This window comes from Pseudophryne corroboree, chromosome 3 (genome assembly GCF_028390025.1).
Source record: "Pseudophryne corroboree isolate aPseCor3 chromosome 3, aPseCor3.hap2, whole genome shotgun sequence".
NCBI classification, from domain to species: Eukaryota; Metazoa; Chordata; class Amphibia; order Anura; family Myobatrachidae; genus Pseudophryne; species Pseudophryne corroboree.
The window spans coordinates 420,094,259-420,100,466 of NC_086446.1; the positions used below are offsets into that span (position 1 = coordinate 420,094,259).

The window sequence follows — 6,208 nt, forward strand, 5'->3', positions numbered from 1 at the left end:
TCAAAAAAAAAGATATTGTTTTTTCCATTAGTACTACAAGTCCCAGCAAGCCTCCCCTGCAAGCTGGTACTTGGAGAACCACAAGTACCAGCATGCGGGAGAAAAACGGGCCCGCTGGTACCTGTAGTTCTAATGGAAAAAAAATACCCAAATAAAAACAGGACACAGACACCGTCGACAGTAAAACTTTATTACACACTGCCGACACACACATACTTACCTATGTTCACACGCCGACATCGGTCCTCTTCTCCATGTAGAATCCCGGGGTACCTGAAAATAAAAGATCAATTATACTCACCTCAACAGGCTCCAGAGATAAATCCACGGACTTGGCAAAAAAAGAAAACGAACAACCGGACCTGCGGACCGAAAGGGGTCCCATGCTGACACATGGGACCCCTCTCCCCGAATGCCGGGACATCACGTGACTCCTGTCACTGATGTCCCTTCAGCCAATCAGGAAGCGCTACTGCCGTGGCGCTCATCTGATTGGCTGGACGCCGTCTGTACTCTGACAGCGCCTCGCACAGCTCCCTCCATTACTTTCAATGGTGGGAACTTAGCGGCTAGCGGTGGGGTCACCCGCCGGTCACCGCTGACCGGCGGGTGACCTCACCGCTAGCCGCTAAGTTCCCACCATTGAATATAATGGAGGGAGCTGTGCGATGCGCTGTCACAGCGATCAGCCAATCAGGTTAGCGCAACGAAGTTGCGCTTCCTGATTGGCTTAGAGACCTGTCAGTGACAACTGTCACTGACAGATCTTAATCGTGGATAGGTGTCCCATGTGTCAGCATGGGACACCTTTCAGTCCGTTTTTGGTGCGGGTAAATGCGCTTTCTTTTTTTGCCAAGTCCGTGGATTTATCTCTGGAGCCTGTTGAGGTGAGTATAATTGATCTTTTATTTTCAGGTACCCCGGGATTCTACATGGAGAAGAGGACCGATGTCGGCGTGTGAACATAGGTAAGTATGTGTGTGTCGGCAGTGTGTAATAAAGTTTTACTGTCGACGGTGTCTGTGTCCTGTTTTTATTTGGGTATTTTTTTTCCATTAGAACTACAGGTACCAGCGGGCCCGTTTTTCTCCCGCATGCTGGTACTTGTGGTTCTCCAAGTACCAGCTTGCAGGGGAGGCTTGCTGGGACTTGTAGTACTAATGGAAAAAACAATATCTTTTTTTTTGAACACAAAGGCTATCAGCCCCCCCATCCGCAGCCCATTGGATGGGGGGGGACAGCCTCGGGCTTCACCCCTGGCCCTTGGGTGGCTGGGGGGGGGGGACCCCTTGATTGAAGGGGTCCCCATTCCCCCAGGGTTCCCCGGCCAGGGGTGACTAGTTGGATATTTGATGCCACGGCCGCAGGGCACTGTATAAAAGTGACCCCCGGCTGTGGCATTATCTGTCCAGCTAGTGGAGCCCGATGCTGGTGTTAAAAATACGGGGGACCCCTACTCGTTTTGTCCCCCGTATTTTTGGCACCAGCATCAGGCGCAGAGCCCGGTGCTGGTTTTAAAAATACGGGGGATCCCCTGGCAATTTTTTCCCCGCATTTTTAGAACCAGGACCAGCTCAATGAGCCCGAGGCTGGTTATGCTTTGGAGGGGGGACCCCACGCCATTTTTTTCCCGGATTTTACCGTTCCAGCAATAAAAAAAATAAAAAAATAAAAATATTATTTTAAAAAATATATAAATAATATTTGTGCCTCCCCCCAAAAAAAAAAAAAAACCTAATCCCTTCTAATATAAATAGATCTGCTATTCCTAAAAAAAAAAACACAAAAAAAAACATGTTTAAAAATTTTTTATTTGTTTTCACCCTCCAAAGTGTGGCGGAGTGAAAATCGCGAATTTGCTGTCTAAAAGCACTGCAGGCGAATTTCCAAACTTGAATTGAATATGCTGGAGGCGAATTGCAGCATCTGTACCATTGCAGAAAAGGCGAATTCGGAAAAAGGCGAATTGAGAAAAGGCGAATTTTGACGGGCCGTTTTTTTGCGAAAAATGACTGCACTGCATAGGCGAATTGATTTTTGGAGGCGAAAACGGCCCGGAATTCGCCTATTTTGCCAATTCGCCCGCTATTGCATATACCTCATAAGCTTTTTACTCCAGAATTTATTTATTTTTTATAACAATTTTTATTGATGAGTTAGCAAACATACAAACTTTTCTGCTCACAAAAGAGCATTTCAAATAGAATATTGTAGAAGTGTTCGTTATTGTACATCTCTTACAATTGACATCTGAAAAACAATATCTGTCCAGGGTAATGACAAGGATAGGGCAATCTAAAATAATTTTTTAACGGAGAATGTCAGGAGTTATTTCTTCTGAAAATATATATATTGTTACTTCCAGTCGATTATAGACACATAGAAATACACATAATATAACTTTTACAAAAAAAAAAAAAAAAATCAATTATGAAAATGGGACACCGATAGTAAGTTGCAGTGCCGTAACTAGACTTTGTAGCGCTGTGTGCAAGTAACCGCAACTGCGCCCCCCCCCCCTGTCATGTTTTGAAATGAATGCTACCTCTCCCCCCTCTCCATCCCTTCCTATAATTCACACACCGCTAGTTACGCCACTGCCAGAGCGGCAACTAGACATTTTGGTGCCCTCTGCCAGAAAGAGAATTGCCCCCCCTCCGTTAGCCACATTACACTGCATGGTCACATTACACAGCACGGTAGCGTCCGCCAGTTACATTACACAGCACGGTTGCGTCCGCCAGTTACATTACACAGCACGGTAGCGTCCACCAGTTACATTACACCGCACGGTAGCGTCCGCCAGTTACATTACACCGCACGGTAGCGCCTGCAGTCACATTACACCGCACGGTAGCGTCCGCCAGTTACATTACACCGCACGGTAGCGTCCGCCAGTTACATTACACAGCACGGTAGCACCTGCAGTCACATTACACCGCACATTAGCGTCCATTAGTTACATTACACCGCACGGTAGCGTCCGCCAGTTACATTACACAGCACGGTAGCACCTGCAGTCACATTACAACGCACATTAGCGTCCATTAGTTACATTACACCGCACGGCAGCGTTCATTAGTCACATTATACCAGACAGTAATACTCCAAATATATATATATATATAGTTTTATACCATAGCAGAAAAATATTTACACACAATCTTATGTATTCAATTTACAGGGGACATTACATAAATGTATATGCAGTTTATTTATTTTTTCTTTATTATAGATAAACTACACAGTAGTTTATCTAATAAGTCACTGAGAGAAAGTCCAGAATTTCCAAACACAAGAAAAGTAGTTTGTTGTTGTATTTATGTTGTTTTACTGGAATAAGTAGTAACTAGCAGCACATACCTACAATATAAGGAGCACTTGCACGATGGGTGGGAGGGAATGGAGGGAGAGACTTCACTTGCTGTGATAAGCAGCAGCTGCAGCCGTCGTCTCTCCTGTACCCGGAAGTCAGTGTACAGTGCAGGAGAGCAGGAGGAGGGGGGGGCGGAGCAGAGCCCAGCAGCACACGGAGGACGGAGAGACTCTCACACACAGATTGCCCAGCGCTGCCTGCTCTGCCTGTGATCTATATTAGCAGCGCTGCCTCCGGCGGGGAAAGAGCCGGGCGCAGCGCTACTAATATACTGTACACTACAGCGGGCAGCGCAGCAGCTAATCAGTGTGGATGCTGATGGTGCGCCCACAGCGCGATTGCGCTGTGTGCAATGCCCCCTCAGCACACACCTAGTTACGGCACTGGTAAGTTGTACCAGGATGTTAATTGGAAGCAATTCTTTAAAGCTGTTTTTCATTCTGGTGACAGAGTGTGAATGTAAGGTAACCAAGTACAGAAAAAAAATAATTATATTGTGTTGTCTACGCCTAATCCGTTACTCCAGAATTTTGTTTGTAAAAGTGATTAGAATAATATATTAGAAGATATTTCTAATATATTCTTTGTATTTTTCATATACTTTGTATAGTCAAAACTCTGTAGTGTACTGGAGTATGACAGGAAAGGCTCTGCCTCACCCCACCGCAGGTCATTGGCTCCTAGTCCGCCATGTCACTGGGACTAACTAGTTGGAGTAGGGGGGATGCAAAAAGTGCTTTGTTATCAGAGTTGTTCTTTACATTTCTAAAGGGCTGTATTCACGGCCAATCTAGCACCAGCGATAGCGATGTACGGGGCTGCGCATCGCTATCGCTGTGAGTACCCCCCTTAAGACACATATTCAAAATCTGCAAAATTCTGCTCGCATAACATACACGGGAATGTTTATCAACATAGTAATTATGTATGTGATAACTTTCTCATTTTTCAAAATTGCATATCAACCACATTCATCAAGTAACTTATATATTTCATTATGAACAAAATAAATATGGGATGTAGTTAATAACCTTGCAATCACCATCCCAACTGTCAGAATACTGACGGTAAGTACTGGGGTTAGGGATAGGGCTGTAACACACACTCCGGTTTTTCCCGGATGGCAAAAAGCCGGACAAAGTTTGTCCGGCTTTTTGCCATCCGGGAGAAACCGGCAGAGTCGCTCACACAGGACGGCTTTGAGCCGTGGGTGATGCTGTGCGCATGCGCAGCATCAGACACGGCTTCAGAAAAAACCATTGTGTGTGAAAGCTCCCCTTCACACACATGGTTTACTGGCTCCAAGGGCGGCCGCCCGGCCGCCGGACCTTCCAGTGGTGAGACCCGGCTGCAACCCGGCAGCCGGGGCGGTGCAGTGTGAAGGGACCCTAGCCCTCACACTGTTAACTACAATGCCGGCACGGGAAAAAGCCGTCCGGCTTTTTCCCGGCCGGCAACAACCGGGTAGTGTGTTTTAGCCCTTAGAGTTAGGTTTCAGGTTAGGGTTAGGCACTAGGGGGAGGTCAGGATTAGTCTGCGGGGGCGGCAGTTAAGGTTAGGCTGCGGGAGGGGTGGGTTAGGGAAAGGGTTAAAATACTCACCTGGATCTGTCTGGATTTTGAACACTGAGATGCCGTTGCCGACACTTGGGATAGCGATACCATTCCCGAAATATAGGCCCTCATTCCGAGTTGTTCGCTCGTTCTTTTTCATCGCATCGCAGTGAAAATCCGCTTAGTACGCATGCGCAATGTTCGCACTGCGACTGCGCCAAGTAACTTTACTATGAAGAAAGTATTTTTACTCACGGCTTTTTCTTCGCTCCGGCGATCGTAATGTGATTGACAGGAAATGGGTGTTACTGGGCGGAAACACGGCGTTTCAGGGGCGTGTGGCTGAAAACGCTACCGTTTCCGGAAAAAACGCAGGAGTGGCCGGGGAAACGGTGGGAGTGCCTGGGCGAACGCTGGGTGTGTTTGTGACGTCAACCAGGAACGACAAGCACTGAACTGATCGCACAGGCAGAGTAAGTCTGGAGCTACTCTGAAACTGCTAAGTAGTTAGTAATCGCAATATTGTGAATACATCGGTCGCAATTTTAAGAAGCTAAGATTCACTCCCAGTAGGCGGCGGCTTAGCGTGTGTAACTCTGCTAAATTCGCCTTGCGACCGATCAACTCGGAATGAGGGCCATAATTATTAAAGATTTAAAAGCAAAGCACTTACACAAACACACAAACATAAACAACATTATTGATACTATATAATTGGAATATACAGAATTTCTTTGCATATATCAACTTTATTTTAATAATTACATTTTTAAATTGTAAGAAAAAGATTGCAAATAGACGGAAATGGGCATTTCTGGATTTTCATTGTGCTGCCACATTGCGAATGTATGCAAGGGACCCATTTTGTGGTTACTGAAGTCCTGTGCTACTATCAGGGGCGCTGACAGCTCTGCCGGGCCCAGGTAATGGGAGGGGGTGTTGCCAACAGGTGAGGTGTAGCCAGGCCCCCTCCTAACAACAAGATAAGAAAAAATACTTCTAATGTGCAGCCGCGAAGCACTGGTGGTAGTGGTGGAGAGGGGCTATATTAGATTTGTTGGGCGGCAGGGATCAGGTGCGCACTGTGGGGGGGCTTGTGTGATAACCTTGCCACCGCACATCAGAGTGAGTCTGACTGCTGTCTCTCTCCCTAGCTGAGCACACAGCAGTGCGTGCTGCGCTGGGGGATAGAAGCTGCTGAAGCAGCAGCAGTCAGTCCTCTCCCCTTGTCTGCCTGTTGTCTGCAACGAGGGAGGGTCAGCAGCCCTGGTCCCGGGTA

General features: G+C 46.8%; 1 long non-coding RNA gene across 4 annotated transcripts in view; it reads right to left on the bottom strand.

Annotated features, from left to right (window-relative positions):
• The window catches only part of LOC135057848 (uncharacterized), a 28,757-nt gene extending 25,270 nt beyond the window's left edge, over positions 1-3,487 (bottom strand). For 3 of the 4 annotated variants that reach the window (XR_010244411.1, XR_010244408.1, XR_010244409.1), the window contains exon 1: positions 3,364-3,487. This is a non-coding gene — a long non-coding RNA (uncharacterized LOC135057848). The remainder of the gene's footprint in view (positions 1-3,363) is intronic. The other variant, XR_010244410.1, reaches the window with a different exon arrangement.
• Positions 3,488-6,208: the final 2,721 nt, after the last annotated feature.